Source organism: Mytilus edulis, chromosome 10, assembly GCF_963676685.1.
Source record: "Mytilus edulis chromosome 10, xbMytEdul2.2, whole genome shotgun sequence".
NCBI lineage: Eukaryota > Metazoa > Mollusca > Bivalvia > Mytilida > Mytilidae > Mytilus > Mytilus edulis.
The window spans coordinates 78,038,723-78,061,286 of NC_092353.1; the positions used below are offsets into that span (position 1 = coordinate 78,038,723).

At 34.4% G+C, this 22,564-nt stretch overlaps 2 protein-coding genes across 2 annotated transcripts in view; one reads left to right on the top strand and one right to left on the bottom strand.

The window, feature by feature from the left end:
- The window catches only part of LOC139491937 (uncharacterized), a 219,071-nt gene extending 204,272 nt beyond the window's left edge, over positions 1-14,799 (bottom strand). Inside the window, exon 1 of the mRNA XM_071279883.1 lies at positions 14,486-14,799. The gene's annotated coding sequence lies outside the window, so the exon portion shown is untranslated. The remainder of the gene's footprint in view (positions 1-14,485) is intronic.
- LOC139493010 (phosphatidylinositol phosphatase PTPRQ-like) overlaps positions 1-22,564 on the top strand; it is a 279,255-nt gene that overhangs the window by 44,379 nt on the left and 212,312 nt on the right. The gene's annotated exons all lie outside the window — the stretch shown is intronic.

Genomic DNA, 22,564 nt, shown 5'->3' on the forward strand with positions numbered 1-22,564 from the left:
ATTTTGAGCATGCAGATAATGTACTTTTGATGTACTTTTGCAGCAGCAGTTAGAGCGACTTTGGACCACTGATTTTCTCGATCAGCCTAGCACGGAGAAAGTTTGCACGTCTTTGGAGGATAAACGCGCCTTGCAAACAATGGAGCCAACAATAGCCTATGAGAGTGGACACTACAAACTTGGATTACCGTGGCGGGATGAAAATGTTAAATTGCCTAATAATTTGCCTTTAGCACATGCTCGATTAAATCAATTACACCGCAAATTGTCACATGATCCTAAGCTGCATGAGATGTACACAGCAACGGTAAGTGATAATACACAAAAGGGATATGCAAAGGAAGTTACTGATGTAAGTGATGAGTCAAGTCACATATGGTACCTTCCGCACCACCCTGTCACAAATGAACATAAACCCGGTAAGGTGAGAGAAGTCTTCGACTGTGCAGCCAAATTTAAAGATGTTTCGTTAAATAGCCAATTATTACAAGGTCCAGACTTTATAAGCAGCTTGGTAGGTGTTCTAATGATATTTAGACAAGACCACATTGCATTAGCTGCTGATGTAGAGGCTATGTTTCATCACGTCCGCGTGAAAGACGATGACTGTGATGCTTTACGATTTTTATGGTGGCCAAATGGAAACTTAAAAGTACATTCAAAATGTTACCAGATGAAGGTTCATCTGTTTGGTGCAACATCATCGCCCAGTTGTGCCGCATACGCATTGAAAAAGACAGCTATTGACAACGGTGAGTTATTTGAAACAAAGATAGCATCAACCGTAGAGAAACTTTTATGCAGACGACCTCTTGAAGTCAGTGGACACGGAAGAAAGGGCCGTTCAGATTGCAACGGATTTACGAGAAATTATGAAACGTGGTGGATTCCGATTAACGACGTGGTTAAGTAACAGTAAAGTCGTTATAAACGAAATACCGAATTCGGAACGAGCACCTTCAGTTGAAACTTTGAAGTCAAACACAGCTTTGCCGACCGATCGCGCACTAGGCGTAATATGGGACGTAAATGATGAGGCCATCAAATATAGAGTCATACTCGAGGAGAAGCAGCTGACAAGACGCGGAATAACTTCTACGGTAAGTTCGATATTTGATCCACTGGGACTCATAGCGCCAATCATTTTAAAAGGGACGATTATATTACAAGATCTAAGTAAACAGTCAATTAAGCTTGGATGGGGCTATCCTATACCAAAAGAAGAAGAATGGATAAAATGGAAATCGACACTGCCAGAAATTGAAAATATATCAATACCTAGATGCTTCAAGACAAAAGACATGAAAGAAATATCTGATGCTCAACTTCATATATTTAGCGATGGTTCTGAAATTGGTTATGGAGCATGCGCTTACTTACGTCTAGTAGACACTAATGGAATGTGAACTGTTCACTTATTCTGGGAAAATCTCGTTTAGCGCCATTAAAACAGACAACGATTCCCAGATTAGAGTTATCAGGTGCCGTTGTTGCTTGCAAACTTTACGAAATAATTAGAGCCGAATTAGAGATTAAGATTGACAGCGTAGTATTTTGGACTGACTCTATGAAAGTACTTGGATACATTAAGAATGAATCTCGTCGTTTTAAAAGATTTGTTGCAAATAGATTAAGCAGCATTCACAAGTTGATATCTCTAGGTCAGTGGCGATACGTAGATACAAGATCAAATCCTGCCGACATAGCATCTAGAGGCATTCTAGCAACAGAAAATAAACAGATCAAATTTTGGCTCCATGGACCAGAATTCTTGTTGAAAGACTCGTATGAATGGTCGAAACCAAAAGCTGTATCAACGGTAGACGAGGAAGACATTATGATCAAAAGGGGTGTTATGATTAACTCAACTACAACTGATTCGATACGCGATATAATTACATACTTTTCAAACTGGCAAGTATTACAACGGACTGTAGCATGGCTAATCCGTTTCAAGAAATATTGTATACGTCGTTTCTTAAAACGAGACGATGAAATAAAGACAGACAGCTTAAATAATGATGAATTACAGGAAACAACAAGATATATATTGATATATGTACAACAAGAATCATTCTTAAATGAAATCAAAATGATTGAAAAGCAAAATCCTGTTAAGAAAGATAGTCGTTTAGCATCTTTAAATCCTGTTATGCATAATGGGTTATTGCGCGTCAAGGGACGTCTCAACTTGTCACTAAGCAAATGTCCGGTCATTATACCAAATTCTCATCACGTGACCACTTTAATAATCAGGTCGTTTGACGAACAAAATGGTCATACAGGAATGGCACAAGTGCTAGCTTCATTACGGGAAAAGTCTTGGATTTTAAAAGGACCTAGAACTATCCGAACAGTTTTGAACAGGTGTGCAAGATGTAGACGATATTGTCAAGTATTAGCCGCTGTACATTTACTAAGTAACTAACGTCACTAACGTTACCTATTGTTTACGTTGCCTATTGTTTACGTAACGTTGCCTTGAACATAACTTGAATATAATTTGATATGAACACAACGCCTTTCATTACTAACCCAAAAGCGAAGTACTAACCACAAGAAACACGATACACGATATTGGTGCCGTGACCCATGGAGAAATTAAAAGCAATTCGTGGTGGTCACCGTAGTGCAGTTACAAGATTAATTAATAGAACGAAGGAAAGAATTTTGCAAGAAGATATTGGACATGAAGAACTTTCGGCTGCCGCAGACAACCTTACAAAGAAGAGGAACCTGCTTGAATCTTTAGACTCACAGATCTTAGATGGAACCGAATTAGAAGACATGGAACAAGAAATTCTTGACGCGGACGATTATGCAATGAATATGGAAGTCGCCATTCGCCGGTTCAAGGACATAATTTCTGGAAACAAAACAACCCCATTTCAACAAACGGTGAGTGAAACAACTTATGTTCCAATAGCCAATACACTTGATTCATCAAATTTTCCGTCAACAAGTATTGCAAATCATAATTCAAACCATTCAGAAAATGTATTTTCCGTAGATAATAACTCCGTTTATACGAATGCAAACCCAACAACAGCAACAAACTTCTATCACAAGCTACCGAAACTTGATCTACCAAACTTTACGGGAGACATTTTAACATGGCAGACATTTTGGGAATCGTTTGAGACAACCATTCATCACAATCCCTCTTTGACAAATATACAAAAGTTCAGCTATCTCAAATCTCAGGTACACAGTGAAGCCGCACAATGCATATCCGGTTTATCTCTATCAAACGCCAACTATGAACACGCAATTATATTGTTAAAGGAGAGATATGGACAGACACAAACAATTATAAACGCGTACATGCAGAATCTTCTTGAAATTACGCATCCGTCACTTACACCGCAAAGCATAAGAGCATTTTACGATAAAATGGAATCGTGCATAAGGGGTTTAGAGTCGCTCGGACAATCGCAAGACACATTCGGATCACTTTTAGTACCAATCATATTTGGAAAGTTGCCTGACGAAATGAAAAAACTCATGACCAGAGAACACGGAAAACGGAATTGAGATATAAGGTCCCTTAGAGAAGCAATCGGCAAAGAGATGTACGTACAGGAAACTGGTAATTCAGATAAATTAGGCAGTTTCACACCCACAGCGTCATTTCACACAACAGTTGAACCCAAAATCACTGCAAGTCCTCAATATGTAATAAATCAGTTCAAACCCAAAACCTGTATTTATTGCAAACAATCGCATTCGTCAGTCGAATGTACCAGTGTTGTAGACAGAGAGAGCCGCTTAGCTATCATTGAACAGAAAAAAGTATGTTACAGTTGCTTTGGAAGTCATAAAGTTTCAGAATGCCGCTCGCGTTTTAGATGCAGAAAATGTGATAACAAGCACCACACTAGTCTTTGTGACAGTAATAAGAATCAAGAAAAGGAAAGCGTAAGCGTAAGTACAGCAAAATCTTTACCGCAAAACACCATAGTAAGTACAGTAGAGAGCGAAAATGATGCATTAACATGTTACACGTCGACATTGAACATTAAACCAAGGACAGATGTTTTATTAAAGACAGCCATTTCACCAGTTTGGGTAGATGACAGGTCAGCTACCGCTAATATTCTTTTAGATGAAGGATCTCAGAAGTCGTTTATTAGCGAGGAATTAGCCGCTGAATTGCAATTAAAACCGAATGGAACCTCGACAGTTAGCCTAGCAGCATTTGGAGATGAAAACAGAAATATACGCAATTTGGACATTGCCGTAATAGATTTACAAACTCAGAATGGGAAGAAAATACCAATGGAAGTATTTATTGTCCCTACTATCGCAGCCCCGTTACACAATCGCATGCCATACAATGCTGCTAAACTGCCTTACCTCAGTGGACTTACATTAGCGCACCCTGTTAGCGACATGGATGAATTCAGGATTTCATTTTTGATAGGTTCGGATTACTACTGGGATATCGTAGAAGACACAGTTATCCGAGGACCAGGCCCGACCGCAGTAGAATCAAAACTCGGATACCTACTTTCTGGACCAATGAAAGACTCAGCTGGACCCACATCCTCATCTTTCATGTTACAACACAAGACAGAAGAAGTCGATTTGAAACGTTTTGGGAAAATCGAATCAATGGGAGAAGTATCTGACAATTCAATGAAATTTAACAAAGACTATTTTGAGACGTATCATTCAAACAGCAACACAATAAAGAACAATGGTAGGATTCACACATTTAGCAGGGAACCAGGAATGATGAAAATCCACGGAGACAGAGCACCGAGTAAAACTGAAGCCAAGCTAAAGATTCAAACATGGACTTAATACTTTCATGACAATATACTTACTGGTATCAAGTGCGCCGTAATTTTGATAATGATCATAGTGAATAGACAGTTTAACAATTTCTATTTATTTACATGGACTTTAAATAGTTAATTATCATTTCACACTTTGTATGTTAATTTCTTTTTCATAATTTTAGATTATTTTTCACTTTTCGGCGCCCCCAGTGTCAAGTATTAGCCGCTGTACATTTACTAAGTAACTAACGTCACTAACGTTACCTATTGTTTACGTTGCCTATTGTTTACGTAACGTTGCCTTGAACATAACTTGAATACAATTTGATATGAACACAACGCTTTTCATTACTAACCCAAAAGCGAAGTACTAACCACAAGAAACACGATACACGATATCAAGCACCGCTTTGTTTTCAGAAGATGGCTTCTGTTATAGACGATCAGAAAACTACTGATAAACCACCATTTACCTTTGTTGGAATAGACTACTTTGGTCCATTAAATGTTAAAGTTGAACGTTCAGTCGTTAAAATACGGTTGCCTTTTTACATGTTTTACAACAAGAGCTGTTCACATAGAAGTAGCTCATAGTTTGACTACAGATTCCTTTATTTCTGCTTTGCAACGTTTTACGAGCAGGCGAGGCATACCTGAAAAGGTGTATAGTGATAACGGGACAAAGCTTGTCAGTGGAGAATCGGAACTTCGGAAATATATTGAACAATGGAACAAAACAAAAATATCCAGTTACATTTCACACAAGGATGATATTAATTGGACTTTCAATCCGCCAAACGCTAGTCATCAGGGTGGTGTATGGGAAAGAATGATTCGTACGACACGCAAAATTCTCAGAACTCTTGCAAATGAACAACTACTTACCGACGAACAGTTACTTACCTTTATGGCCGAAGCCGAAAGAATCGTCAATGATAGACCGATAACATCAGTCAGTATTGATTCTCGAGATTTGCCAGTTCTTTCACCGAATATGTTATTACTAATGAAAAACGACTCTTCAATACCGCAAGGTATGTTAGATGAGAAAGATGTGTATGCTAAAAGGTGGTGGAAGCAGATACAATACTTAGCCAATGTATTCTGGAGACGTTGGTTACGTGAATATTTACCAACTCTACAGCAGAGAAACAAATGGCAAAGAGAACAACGAGAAATAAAGATTAACGTAATCGTTATTATTATTATCATATAAGAAAGTGTTTCCTATTGTTTGTTTAGTATTATGATTTTAGTGTTTTAAGTTATATTTTTACTTACGATGTATGTTTATGTGTATTTGTATTTTATTGTGGAGAATCGGTTGTTATGATATAGTATAAGAAGCCAAAATTAAATGTAGTTTGAAGAATAAAGATACTTATATAGACCGCATACTCAGACATACTCGACTTATCGCCTTATTTGATGTCTTGATTATAACGAGAATTGTAACGGATCACATCTTTTTGTCGAATGATTGAAAAATCAATTGTTTGTCATTTCCTATTTTAGTCAATGATAGGCTCATGATAGCTTGTGAGCATTGAGACAAAATAGCAAACCGCAAACGATTTTTCCTTCCCTGCAAGGTAAATATTAACATTGATAAAGATTAAATAAGTGTAGGGCAGGGTGGTGAGGTCATACAATTAGGTCGAAGAGCGTTAAATGACCTTGATGAATAAACTGTGCAATGATTACTTTGCTTGATAGAACAAACAAATAAAATATCATTTTTAACAATATGTTTTAATCGAATCTGAAAACACAATATATAAATTTTGAATATAACGTCGACATTTCAACTGACCAGACACGTGTTTCGTCTACAAAATACTCACCAGTGACGCTGGAATAAAAACAATTAAAAGGGCCAAATTTAGTACGAAGTTGAACAGCATTGAGGACCACAAATTCCTAAAATTTTGCCAAACACAGCTAAAATAATCTATTCATTTTTTTTAAATGGCAATACATAGATAAAACCAAAGGATTCGAATAATCTGGCAAAAGTTCAAATAATAGAACAGAAAACATCTCTAACGATCAGTGACACACGTTACATGCATTGACTGTATACCGCCATTTTTTTAAGACATATTTAACGTTGTATTCCTAAATTTTTCCTGTATACAACTACCTTAGTCGTCCATGAACAAGCTAAGGGTCCCTGTTTACAAAATGAACCATCTATCCAAGGGAAATAGAAGGCAATAAAAATGTAGTTCTCCTTTTACCTTGGATTTACAATTAGTCTAAAAAATATATCCATATAATGTTAGAAGCATCTAACAGTTTTATACTTTAATTTCAAAATAGTAATTACATGTAAATAATAAGATACCCACACAAAAGATGTGCAATTACAACAATAATCATGATTAACTTTTTTCATTTTTGTTTGTTTGTATAAATTGATAAAATCGATATTCTTATACGATAAACCATGAAAAATGCACTTTGACTCGAGCTTATACTATATTTACTGTCTTAATTTTCATTATTACCGACTCCACTTTGTCTTATCAATGATGTCAACGCCTTTCAAAAGAAGAACAAATTTTAAATTATTTTTCAAGTTTTGTTTCCAGATTTTATAAATATCTTGCGATGCTTTGGACGTTTTGTTAAATTTTAATGAATTCCTAATTTTCCATAGTGTCCATTTAAAATATATGAAAATTATCTTTAAAAATAAATATCCTATTTTAGTTCTCCCGTGTTTTTACCTAGCAGAATGTCCTTTTCAACAAAAGAATAATTTATTCCTATGTTTGATTTAACTAGTAGTTCTTGGATATTTTTATTATCGCCATCTTGGATTCTACAATAGCAGTACATAGTTATAAAGAAAAATATGGATTAGGCGTTTTAAGGTGAGATAACTCTCATATATAGTAAAACATTTATTGATTGATTGATTGATTGATGTCAATTTAATTGAAATAATTACTTATCGCCACGTGAAAGCTCAGTATCCAACATGGCGCCCAAAGTAACAACAGACATTTGAAACAACTGTAGCAAGGATGTTGTGTCAAATGACAGAGCTATATCGTGTACATAAGTGTCCTAAAAAACAACGGCATATTGCTGGGTATTCCATGTGCTCTACGAAACCTCTTACTAAATTATTAACATGTATTTTATCAGCAATCAAAGATGGGCTTCAAAGCTATTGTGAAACTGCCTATTCTAGAGGTGGCGTGAATCAGATGTGGGTACTTAAAAAATCCAAAAATCTTTTAGAGTACATACGATCTAACTCTCTTTGCAATAGTATTAAATCTATTGACTTTTCTACACTTTACACAAGTATTCCACATTCCAAACTAAAAGACCAATTTTAAGAGTTGGTATTGCTTTGAAAAAAATGGCCGATGTCGATTCAAGTATCTTGTCTAAGGGAGGGATAAATCCTACTTTGTACAGGATCACTCTAATTCAAACAAAAAATTATCTGAAACTGACATATTTAAGATGCTTGATTTTTTTATTGACAACCTATTTTTTACGTTCGGATGACGTGTTTTTCAACAGACTGTCGGCATTCCAATGGGAACTAATTGTGCCCCTCTTCTTGCCGACTTGTTTTTTTATTATTATGAGGATGTCTTCATACAGAAACTTCTGAGGAAGAAAGATAAGAAGTTAGCAATATCCTTTAACTATACTTTCCTATATATAGATGACGTTCTTTCACCAATAATTCAAAATTTGGTGACTATGCATATGTTGGACGCATCTATCCCATCGAACTAGATATAAAGGATACAACAGATACAGTTAAGTCGGCCTCATATTTCGACTTACATCTAGAAATTGATAATAAGGGTTGGTTGAAAACAAAACTTTACGACAAAAGAGATGATTTCAGCTTTCCCATTGTAAACTTTCCATTTCTAAGTAGCAACATTACAGCAGCACCTGCATACGAGGTATATAACTCCAAATTGATACGATATTCCCGTGCTTGTATTTCCTATCATGATTTTCTTGATAGAGGGTTGCTGCTCACAAGGAAGCTATTAAACCAAGAGTTCTAAACGGTGAAGTTGAAATCATCCCTTCGTAAATTTTGCGGACTCCATCACGAGTTGGTTGACCGTTATGGAATTACCGTTTCCCAAATCATATCAGATATGTTCCTTGCGTCGTAACTACAATCCCCATCCCTTTCATGAATGGGAACTACCGAATTAGAATATTTACCGCGGATTTGTTATAACATAAGCATTACGACGGGTGCCACATGTGGATCAGTATCTGCTTATCCTTCCGGAGCACCTGAGATCACCCCTACTTTTTGGTGGGTTTCGTGTTGCTTAGTCTTAAGTTTTCTAACGTTGTGTCATGTGTACTATTGTTTGTCTGTTTGTCTTCTTTCATTTTTAGCCTGGCGTTGTCAGTTTATTTTCGATTTATGAGTTCGACTGTCCCTCTGGTATATTTTGTCCCTCTTCAATATGTGACAAATTGTTTCACATTGAGTGTGAAAGAGTTCCAGTTGCAGATTATATAGAAACAGAAAGATGTGGTATGAGTGCCAATGAGACAACCCTCCATCCAAATAACAATTTATAAAAGTAAACCATTATAGATCAATGTACGGCTTTTTACAAAAATCTGACGACAGCATTCAGTGGGTATGGGAGGTGTGTAAAGGGGCATCCCAGAAAATTTGTTAGATGTTAACATTAATGCACACAAGATAAGATAAGATAGAAACAAAAGTTGTTGGTCTCGCTAAGAGTCTCAAACAGTGTAATGAAAGAATCAATTCTGTGGATAAAAATATATCCGAGCTGAATGAAAATTTACCTATGATATAGTTTTAAATTTAGCCAATATGACTTCCGCCCAGGTAGATCGTGTGTCATTCAACTCCTGGAGGTTTTGAGTGGTCAGAATGTATTGAGAAGGACTTACCCCCCTTTCATTTTTATCAGAATTTTTATCTTTATTCTTTTATCAATTTAACCAGAATTGTGTTAAAAGAGGGACGAAAGATACCAAAGGGACAGTCAAACTCATAAATCTAAAACAAACTGACAACGCCATGGCTAAAAATGAAAGAGACAAACAGAAAAACAATAGTACACATGACACAACATAGAAAACTAAAGAATAAACAACACGAACCCCACCAAAAACTAGGGGTGATCTCGGGTGCTCCGGAAGGGTAAGCAGATCCTGCTCCACATGTGGCACCCGTCGTGTTGCTTATGTGATTACAAATCCGGTAAATAGTCTAATTCGGTAGGTCACATTCATGAAAGGGAAGGGATTGAAGTTACGACGTAAGGAACATATCCGATATCATTTGTGAAACGGTTATTCCATAACGGTCAACCAACTCGTGATGGCGTCCGTAAAATTTACGAAGGGATGATTTCAACTTCACCATTTGAAACTCTTGGTTTAATAGCTTCCTTGTGAGCAGCAACCCTCTATCAAGAAAATCATGATAGGAAATGCAAGCACGGGAATATCGTATAAATTGGGAGATATATACCCCGTATGCAGGTGCTGCTGGAATGTTGCTACTTAGAAATGGAAAGTTCACAATTGGAAAGCTGAAATCATCTCTTTTGTCGTAAAGTTTTGTTTTCAACCGACCCTCATTGTCAATTTCTAGATGTAAGTCAAGATATGAAGCCGACTTAACTGTATCTGTAGTATCCTTTATCTCCAATTCGATGGGATAGATGCGTTGCACATAGTCACCAAATTTTGAATTGTTTAGTGAAAGAACGTCATCTATATAGCGGAAAGTAGAGTTAACGGATATTGCTAACTTCTTATCTTTCTTCCTAAGAAGTTCCTGCATGAAGTCAGCCTCATAATAATAAAGAAACAAGTCGGCAAGTAGAGGGGCACACTTTGTTCCCATTGGGATGCCGACAGTCTGTTGAAAAACACGTCCTTCGAACGTTACAAATATGTTGTCAATCAAGAAATCAAGCATCTTGATAATATCGGTTTCAGAGAATTTTTTGTTTGAATCAGAGTGATTCTTTACAAAGTATGATTTATCCCTCCCTAAGACAAGATACTTGTATCTACGTTGGCCATTCTTTTTTATGAAGCAAAGTAATACCAACTCTTTCAATTTGTCTTTTAGTTTGGAATGTGGAATACTTGTGTACAGAGTAGGAAAGTCAAATGTTTTAATACTGTTTCAAGATGAAAGAGAGTTAGATTGTATGTACTCTAAAAGATCTTTGGAATTTTTAAGTATCCACATCTGATTCACGCCACCTCTAGAATAGGCAGTTACACAATAACTTTGAAGCCCGTCTTTGATTGCTGATAAAATAGATGTTAATAATTTAGAAAGAGGTTTCGTGGAGCACTTGGAAGACACAGCAATATACCGTTGTTTGTAAGGACACTTATGTAGTTTAGGTATCCAATACAGTGATGGAAGATCCAGTTCTTCATCTTTGGTTGAAATACCAAAGGAACAAAGAACAGACCTATGATTATCCAGGATTTCCTCTTTGGTAAGTGTCGTGAGGGTATATGTTGAGTTTCCAAGTGAATTGTCTATGCCTAATTCGTTTATCAAGCAATTAATGTAGTGACTTTTACAGACAAAAACGATGTTATTTGGGGCTTTGTCTGCGGGGACAACAACATATTTATCATGGAGGTCGGATAAGTGTTGTTAAATGTGATGAAAATAGTTTGAATGTTTGATTTTACTAGGGTTCATTTTCTTATTCCTTTTATCAAGCTGAAACATTGTTATACGAACTCGTTATGTTTGAAAATTGAACAGTTGTCTACTTTCGGTTTTGTTTTATTTACAGGGAAAATGGTACTATTATATTTTCCCAGCATTAGGCTGGCCTTTTGTGTACCCAAGACAGGTGAAGGAAGTCGACCTATGAGCGCTGTGATTGGATGTTAGGGTACAATATATTTTTTTAATTTATCTATGAATAACTGCAGAGTGTATATTTACAATATAAATTTTGAAACCTATTGAAATATTTTCTAGAGAATTATTCGAAAAGACTTCTAAAATTTCACAATTTTTTTGTAAAATGAAGGTGGGCATGGATAACATAAACAAGTTCCGTTGGAAGTTGGTCATGATACTATGTGGCTTCAATTTTTAAAACGGAATAATAAAGTACTAACACCACACATAACTGTTTTATCCAAGTTTTTATTATAAAAAGTAGTATATTTAGAAAATGTTAGTATTGTCGCCTATGGCAGAATAAATAGTACCGTTCTCCCTACATTGCTATGGAAATTTATAATATTTAAAATCAGGATCGGACAGATTGTGGTAAGCGAACCCGGAAATATTCCGATCGGTAGTTGTAAACATAAGGGCCGGGATTCAAAAAAGAGGGACGAAAGATACCAGAGGGACAGTCACTCATAAATCGAAAAGAAACTGACAACGCCATGGCTAAAAATGAAAAGCACAAAGAGAAAAACAATAGTCCACATGACACAACATAGAAAACTATAGAATAAACAACACGAACCCCATGAAAAACTAGGGGTGATCTCCGGTGCTCCGGAAGGGTAAGCAGATCCTGCTCCACATGTGGCACCCGTCGTGATGCTAATGAGATAACAAATCCGGTAAATATTCTTATTCGGTAGGTCACATATATGAAAGGGAAGAGGGTTGAAGTTATGACGTAAGGAATATATCCGATATCATTTGTGAAACGGTTATTCCATATCGGTCAATCAACTCGTGATGGCGTCCGTAAAATTTACGAAGAGATAATTTCAAACGTTTGAGCAATAAGGGTTAGGTATCCTATAAACACTCATAGGAATAAGAAATATTTGGTATCGTCCAAGTAAATGGTATGGTCCAATACCTTAGTATTAAAGCTGATGCAAGAGGACCGTGCAAGATCTGTTTAGCCAGTCAAGGTCGTTAAAAACTTCCATTTTTTGTTAATAAGGATCGCTTAATGAATAGCCAAGGCGTCTCAAAGAAGCAAGAAGATACTTATTTCATTTATAATAGATTAAATATTCTGAATAACAATTTATCTGCGTACCGAATAAGGTTGCAGGAGGATATTATAAGTGAAACATACGCACCGGGTGATACACAATGTAGGTACCTAGGCGACTGTGCGGTTATATTGCACAGGTAAATACGTTCACCGGTAAACCTTTAACTAGAGTGTACACTGGTTAAATCAGTACACATGCGTGACAGGTCAGATAGTGCACATGATAGTGGTGCACAGGATAGTAGTTCATAGGTAGAATACAGCAAAGTTTTGGATAGTGCACAGGTAAGCACTGGTTGTTAATGGACATACAGGGACTGTACAAAGACAGCAACACTTCTCACACATTGCTACTGTGTGGTAGAGGCCAAAATAACAAGTTCAAAGATAGAAATCTAAGAGACGGTATATCTATCAATATTCCAGGGGGTAAACTCTTGTACGATACCCATAGGTCACTACACCAAGTACATGACAAAACTTTAGAGCATTATGAACAAAGATATGAACCCTCGAAGTTTGACCCCAGTTTAACTTATGGAGTGCTGCATAAAAAAAAGGATTAAAATGGCATATGTGTCAATGATGATAGTTAATACGTCCTACCAAAACAATAATGGCGTTCACTTGGTACAGAAAAAAAATATACAGTCGAATATCAGAACTAAACCATGAATATATCCATTGTTTCCAGTGTATTGTAAATACTACAAAGTGTCCACTATTTAAAAGATGTCAGTTATCATGGAAGTTATGTATATTTGCAGCTAGATGTCTTCCACAATACGTAATGTTTTTACCAGAAAACGAAAAAGAGTTTTGTGTTTACTCTTGTAGGCAATATTTCTTGATATATATTCACTGATTTCTGCTAACAATTGACAGCTAAATATTGTTCCTTATTGAGAAGAAATTTGGAAATTTCGATAGTGTCTAATCATTAAAACCAATTCGACATTTGGTAATTTATGTCACATCTTTATATTTTATGTCAGTTGTTGTTTCATATATTTGTATCAGCTTTTTTCAATTCAGTCAGGTCAGTTAGATATCCTCAGAAGTATAAATCAAGGGTTATATTTTAGATTCATTTATATGAATAGCGAGCTTTAATGATTTCCATATATGGTGCCCCAGTAAATTTATTTGATTGAGCCTGATCACCCTAGTCATACTTATTCATTTGTCAGATTGTATATATGCCCTACTCGGGCAAAATTTATTTTCATTTTTGTATAAATGCTTGTAGAGAGAAACAGTTTGAGGGAACTGACTGGAGAGTTAGAATTATATGAAAAATAATTACGGTTGTAGTGAGAGAGTCAAGACTGAAATTGTATTTGTTGTTCATTTTTGTACTCGTATCCTTGTCATAGTCGTGTGTTTTGATAATACAGTATCGAACTTTTAACCGACTTGGGGTCTATTTTTACTGACAGGGGTTAGTTCAGACTATCTAGGATCCATTCTATTTATGTGGCCAGCCGTCCCTATATCACGCTACTGTCGAATATTAGGGTAATCCTACGAGGTGTATCAATTGTATTTATTTTCTCTTAACAGTTGAATATCACAACCTGAAACTGCGACACCCAACAACCCAACAAAAACACAATTACAATCACACGTTTTCGTTTAAACCACTTACTACGGTAGTATCAAGAGAAAAAAAGGGTAGGATGAAAATCATTTTCGTACATTAAAGAAGAACATTAATCTAATTTGTGTACATCAGTACCATGTTCAATTTACTCTTTCAAAGGAGGATAAACACTTGTTCTGGTTTCTCGAAAACAGTACAGATAAAAGTTATTTGTGTTCGTACAATCAAAAACATATATAATAAAAATGTATTACTTGTAATGTTTCTAGTACAAATTGAATGTTCAAACATTGTAATTCAGCTTTAAACAATGTATATGTTTTGACAATTTTGTATATATATAATTTATGAAAAACAATAGTACTCACCTTTATACAAGGATAGACATGTTTTGACATTTTGCCGCGTAGTTTGTTGGTGTACCCGGAAGCTTAAAAACAAATAGGTATATAAATAAGTCACACCAATTTTTCATTCGTCCTTTTTTTAATACTATTCATGCGGCGTATCAAATATAGCCTTCCTTAATTCATCTTTGATGTATCATGACAGGGTCGATTGCACAATGTTGGTTACTTGTTTTCCATTTTGTGAACGTATGCTCGGCTTTAATTAAGAAAATAACGAAAAGCTTAAAAGACATGTTATGTACAAATCTTCAAATCGCGTACGAAAATAATAAAAAAAAGTATGGATGACAACAAGTACTCAAGTACTCGGGTACTACCTCGGAAGGTCAAGTACTCGGATACTCGTTAGCCTGTTATAAACCTTAAGATATTCTTCTCACTTTTCCGCTCACTTTAGTTCCGTAGAATTATCCCTTTGTAATACTATTTTAAATGCATTTGCAACGTTAATACGTTTATGATGAGACTTCCTTTTGGTACTAGTAAATAGTAGTCCGTTTCTTCCGAGGTAATGTTTTATGTGCACTACTTCACGGTAGGTATAGTGTCCGGCTAGGATCGTGGTTTTTCGAGTGATTTGTTCGGGCTTTTACGAGTGTGACCACTTTTTTCGAGTGAATATGAACAAAATTGTAAACAAACAGACTTCATCTGTAACAAGACGTGATATAGACGCTTGTATTAAATATACAAAGTTATATTATTATGATAGTATTTGATATAGAAAGATATTACTAAGATATTATCATCCCTTTCAAATTTTTAGAAATTATTGATTTTACGTTTCCGAGTTATGGGATTTTATTAAACATTGTTGAGTTTCTTAAGAGCCTATGTCACTAACCTACGTCTATTTACTGCAGTGCATGTCAAACATAGGGCACTCTTCAACATTAAAGACAAGAATAGAATTCATGTCAAAATTATCTGTTTTGATGATGGTGACTTGTTTGTAGATATTATTTTACTGAACATTCTTGCTGTTTACAGTTTTCCTATCTATAATGAACTTGGTCAAGTAGTTTCAGATGAGATGATTTTTGAAAAAGTTAAGATTTTGACACTGAGCAATTATCTATAGGTGTCATAACGAGTATCTATAGGTGTCATAACGAGTGAGAATATATATCGCTTTTTACTCGAGTCATTTAATTTCAATATAATAATAAACGAGCCTTTGGCGAGTTTATTATTACCATTTGAATTAAATAACGAGAGTTGATTTCAAGCGATATCCCATTCTCACAAGTTATTGATATTGTATGATTTCCAATAAGACAACTCTCCAAAAAGAGACCAAACTAACACAGAAATTGACAACTATAGGTAACCGTATGGTCTTCAACAATGAGCAAAGCCCATACCGCATAGTCAGCTATAAAAGGTCCCAAAATGACAATGTAAAACAATTTAAAAGAGAAAACTTACGGCCTCATTTATATATAGAAAATTAGCGAAAAACAAATATGTAACAAATAAACAAAAGACAACCACTGAATTACAGGCTCTTGACTTTAGACAGGCACATACTTACATATTTTGGCGGGTTAAACATGTTAGCGGGATTCCAATCCTCCCCTAATCTGTGACAGTTGTCCTTTTGTCAACACTCTCCGGCATTGCGTTTAATTAAAATTTCCGAGAATCAATGTTCTGGCAATTTGCACACGAAATGTACATCGTCGTAACCTTTGAAGGTCATCAATGAACTAACGAATAGCCAGTGGAAAATGTCGTTATATCGTCTTATGATGATGTATAAGGTATCAAACCACCAATTAAAATTCCCTATCTGTTCAACCAAATTTTGCAATTTTTACAGCTTTCTAAATATCTTTGCCAAAGTTTAACTTCCTAGAAACCAGGTATATCCTGATATGTACAACTATCATCTTTCTACATGCCAATACCCGTAAAGCCTTTTAAGAAAAAAATCTGACATTCGAATAGAGGTACTCCAAAAATAACCCCTGTTTTTTTCGAAATCTTTAATCAGTAAACCGTGGATCACAATAATCCTCATTTTTTAATTCTAACTCATAGACAAGTCAATTTTGGCTCCAAATGGTCTTAATATATTTCTCTTTCACCAAAAGTTTGATTTTTGAAAATTTGTTGGTTAGTTTAAATACACAAGGACATCGAAAGCACTATTTTGTGTCAGAGTAGGGCTTCTTTCACATACGCTCTACATATTATAATGATTAATAGACAATTCACTTAAGTTTCATGTAAATTGGTTACAGCATTTTTGAGTTTTTGTCCAACATGCTGACGATGGACGAATGGACAACGGGGTACCATAATACGTCCCGTATAAAAACAACATGGTTCACCACGAAATTTTAATTTACTTTGACAACAAAAGTACCAAAGCGGAAAGGGATTAAGATAAGTTGCAATAACTTGTTTCCCAATCAACTACGAATATATATGTTTAAATTAACAAAAGTACCATGAAAAGAAGTTATTATAAATAAAAAGATTATGATTCTCCTGCACTTTGTTCTGAATACCTTTTATAAAGGATCTAATAATTTCTAATTTAATACTGAAAAGTTGTGGTAGAACTATTCCCGAACAGAAAACTTGCATTAAATTCAAAAAGATTAGTTTTGATCAATGTAGTATTATGTTTTTATGATTTATTGAGAATAAATAATACTTTCATTCATTTAATTACAGGTATAAACTAGAAAAGTCATTTTTTAAAGTCTAGAATACCTTTTTTCTTATTCAAATTTTCAGTAAAAAAACCCGGACCATTTGTCTAAAAACCCGGACGATTTCACAGTTGCTCTCGAAAAAAACCGGGCAATAATAAACACTTGTGGCTTAAATCAAGGAAATAGTGCTGCTTTGTTTATCGAAACATGTAAAGTATTCAATATAAGATAGGTAGTAATGTAAAAAAAACTATTATAATTACGTAATAGCAGTTAATTGAACTTATCACATGTGTTATCACTCGAAAAAGCCCGAACTACACTCGAAAAAAAACGGACCGAATCACTCAAAAAAACACGATCCTAGCCGGACACTATACCTAGCGTGTACTTGTAACACAAAATAGAAAATCGAACAGTCTTTCATCTGAAGTTGTTGACCAGATCTTATTTCTATACAAGAACAAAATCAAAGTGCCCGATTACTAGAGAAGTTTTTAACGTTGTTTGTACACGTATCAAACACTTTCATGGATTGATAACCCGTCTCAAGCTGTACACCTTTCTTTGTTAATCAAGACTTTTATATAAAACGTTATTGGTATTAAATGTAAGTTTAAATCAATTTATTTACTCTTTATTTGAAACTTAACTATTGTTTTAATTTACAATTTAAAGACAAATACGATTGGAAAATTCAAACTCATACGTCGAAAATAAACTGACAACGCCGTGGCTAAAAAATAAAGAAATACACAAACAGACTAGTAATAGTTCAGAAAACAGAAGACAAAAAACTTAAGACGGGGCAACAAATCAAGTACATGTAATTTTGAAGTCCACTATTGTTGTTGACAAATTAATGGAAACTTCTGCAAGACACAGTAGCAGCTCCACCAACACTCGAGGAGTTCAGGGCCAGATTAGCCAGTGTGCCCTGGACCCAGATGCAGCCTAACTAGACATCAGCTTGCCAAATTGTACAGGGTATATAGTTTTAATTATTTTGTTAATATTTACTTTTAATCAATGGAGAAGCCTCCTGTTTTACCGAGCGCAGTTAGTAAATCACTCAAATATGAGGTCAACTCCTTAACGGAAGAAGAAGAAACATCATTGTTTACGTTTCTTCGTTCCCCGTTTTTAACAGTCTCTTCCTAAATATAACTCTGCATTTAATTCATGGAATTTTAATCTTAATTTACCTTGTTTGCCTTGGATTTACATTCATATTATGATATAAGATTCTGTTTAAACTTTTGACAAATGTTCAAACGAAAATTGTACAGTGGATGAATTATGGGATATTAAATAATAAAAAAGTGTTGTTAAACGTAAAAAAAATATGTACATTTGCATTATCTCGTAGCCAAACTTATCCATAACGATTTTAAATAATATCTGGGAGTCTAGAACGTCAGAAAAATATACTCGATCTGAACATGATGAAACATTTACCACTGGACGTTAGGCTACAAACAAAACCAATCATTTTCCTTCTTCAAATTATGATATAACACTGGACACTTTAAATTTGCAAAACACTCATTTGCAAATCCGCCGCCGCCTCAAACAAGAGCTACAATGTCATGAATATAACCAAAATGTGCGGAATTACATGGGATTCAATAATTTCATTGGTTTTCTACTGTTACTCTTATATTTATTTTGCTATTTGATTTATAAAAACATGGGATTTTCAATATCCCATGGGACAGGGCAAAATCCCATGGGATTGACCATTATCCCATGGGATTTTGGTTAAATCCCATGGGATTTTTTTTGGTCCCATGGGATAATTGTAGTCCCATGGATATTAAAAATCCCATGGGACAAATTAAAATCCTATGGGATTCAAGTTTTAAATATATATATATAAATATACAGTAAAAGTATGTTACAATGTATTCTATTTGGTAGTAAATTGTTATAAGATGAATCTTTTTAATTGAATATCTTTTTTTCTTTGGAAATGTTAATTCAACATATTGTTCTATAACTGTTCAAAACTAAACTTTTAAACAACAAAGCAGATAATGTAAGTATCAATATATGTTTATTCATGAATTATAGAATACTTTCTTGAAACACAATTATTTACCATTTGAAAGCAATGAAAAGCTCTATTTTTAGGGTTAACATACTAATAGCTATTTAAGTAAATCTATTTTGTTCACAATATCCCTCCACACAAAACATTAATAGTTTCTTATCATCCAGCATTGTTTGATGGTATCTATATAGTCCACCTTTTGGTCATTCAGCACAGAACTTTGACATTATTGTGGTTTCAATATCTTTTGGTATTTAAAAGAACTTCAAATCATTGACTGAGTGATGAAAATAATAACTGATCCAACTTTTGTCTTTGAATTTATTCTGGTCATGTAACTATGTTTTCTCCATTTATTCTAGGTGATGAATTTCAATCCTTCTGAAAAAGAGAAGTTATGTATTATACAAAATTGTTTGCATACATGTAGCAATAATATGGTTTTCAGTAAAAATAGATATGCGGTATGGATTTAACTGAATGTTAAAGGTTGTCCAGTGTCATCAGTTGCTAACCTCCTACATCCTTTGGTCTCTGATGGAGAGTTGTCAAATTAGCAATATACCACATCTTCCTATTCTTATATTATATAACAATCAATTAATTTATTCTTTATAACATTTGGGTATTTTCCCAAGTTATATATATAATATATATATAAAGATCAATGTTAAAACTTTAGGCAACTATAATAACATTCCATTATTCACAAGAATTTGAAATATATTATACATAATGCAGACAACAGAAACAATATTTCTTTACGCTTTTAAAGTTCTGACAAATTTCAACTTGTGTTTTATTTTAATGAAAAAATACCTTTGGATATATTGGAAATTATAACATTGATACAAAAAATTATATTGTTTTATCCTTATTTTTTGTGTTGTTGGCTTGCCGTCTCATTTTAATATACATTTATACATACATCAATAATCTTCTTCTTTATCAAATGTAAAAATGGGATATTTTTGATTTTGATAATCTCAAAACATTATAGTTCTATCGAATAACTTATTACCAAGTTAAAAAAAAACAATGTGTTTGATATTAATTTTAAGTCGTGTATAAATGTTCCAGATCATATCAGTTTTTGGACCGTACGTTTACGGTCCGGAACATAAAAGTATACACTTACAGTCCCACCATATGCATACAGTCAGACCATTTGAGTATACTTGTAGTATAAAAAAGAAGATGTGGTATGATTGCCAATGAGACAACTATCCACAAAAGACCAAAATGACACAGACATTAACAACTATAGGTCACCGTACGGCCTTCAACAATGAGCAAAGCCCATACCCCATAGTCAGCTATAATAGGCCCCAATAAGACAATGTAAAACAATTCAAACGAGAAAACTAAAGGCCTTATTTATGTAAAAAAAAAGTGTCTAGTACCAGCTCAACCAAACATGTGTTTTTATTTCAACTGCAAACTTTTTGTATTAATCTATTAAAGATTTCAGTTATGTTGATCTGTACTGTACATTTGTTTCTAATAAACTTGACCAACTTCTTAAAATTGGGCAGACTGTACGTACAGTCCAAATACTCATATGTTCTGGAACATAAACATGATTAACAAGCATTTTCCAGGATGTCATGCTAAAATCCCATTATTATTAGTACTAAATTTTGAGTATAAACATGTAAATCCACAAGTTACTTACTGAAATTCATTGTGAACACTCACCAAAAACTTAAAGAGGATACAATTTAGAGGAAAGACTGAACAGATGAATGCACTAACACTATTAAAATAGGAGCATAAAACTTACCGAAAACAAGATGTTTTACATTTATCCTTCAGGAGCAGGATAATTGAAAAGGTTTTTTTTCTTTCTCTGCCATCCATCATATAAACTTTAAATTCATTCATGCAAAATATGAAAATCTGCAAAGGTAGGACCTTTCAACAACCTCAGCTTATCCACATTTTGAATTTTGAACTGCAATATTTGTCCTTTTCATCTTGCTGACAACCTAAACATAAAAAAATGATAAAAACATAATTCTAGATTAACTTTGTGTTTTTCTTTTTGTTGGTACAAAATGTACAAACAATTATCCCAACTTAAAAACAAAAACATCATCACAAAAAAGGAGTCATAATAACCTCCGAAATATTTAAACAAACCGAAATTAGATCTTGTCATAAATTAATAGCATTGATACTCTTATTTTTGAAGACCATATATGTCTTTTGCATACTTATATTCCTTTGTACAAGAGTATGCATATTAAGATTGATTCTAAGAACTTTAATGTTAAATAAGCATGATTAGTTTTACAGTTTCTCAGCTCATGTGTACATTTTGAGAGAATCTTGCAATACTGTTAATTCTGATATTCAGAACTTATTGTGAGGTTTTTATTAATGCAACTGAGAGCCGTATCTCAGTCGCATTTAGGATACATATTAATGAGCTGAAGACCAGTGCCGAAATTTTCTCATTGCACTGAAGACCCATAGGTGACCTTTGGCCGTTGTCTGCTCTTTGGTTGGGTTGTTTTCTCTTTGTCAAATTCCCAGTTTCCACTCTATAACATGTATGCAGATTTTTCTTATCATACAATTTTCAATCATGCAATTTTGTCCATTATTGAAAATAAGCAAAAAATAAATGCACAAAAAATTTAACATTGTTATTAAAGGCTTTTTTTAAATTCAAAACAGTTGCCTACACTGTTAATTTTCTTGTTTAATTTATTTCATATCTATAAAGCCTTTATAGCTAGCTAGATGGTATGCCGGGCGGATCCAGACATTTTAAAAAGGGGGGTTCCCAACCCAAGACAAAGGGGATGATCCCATATTCATTTGATTTGTTTTATTGTCTCATACAAGAATATATACGGTTTAAGGGTGGAGATCAGGGATCCGGAATTTTTTTTAACTAACCACTGGGGATCTCAACCATTTAAAAGTTTTTCAAACATAGGGGGGTGGGGGTGACCCCCATGGACTCTCCCTATATTTCATTTGATGTGTTTTTTGTTCCATACAAGAATATATATATATGGTTTAGGGGTGGGGATC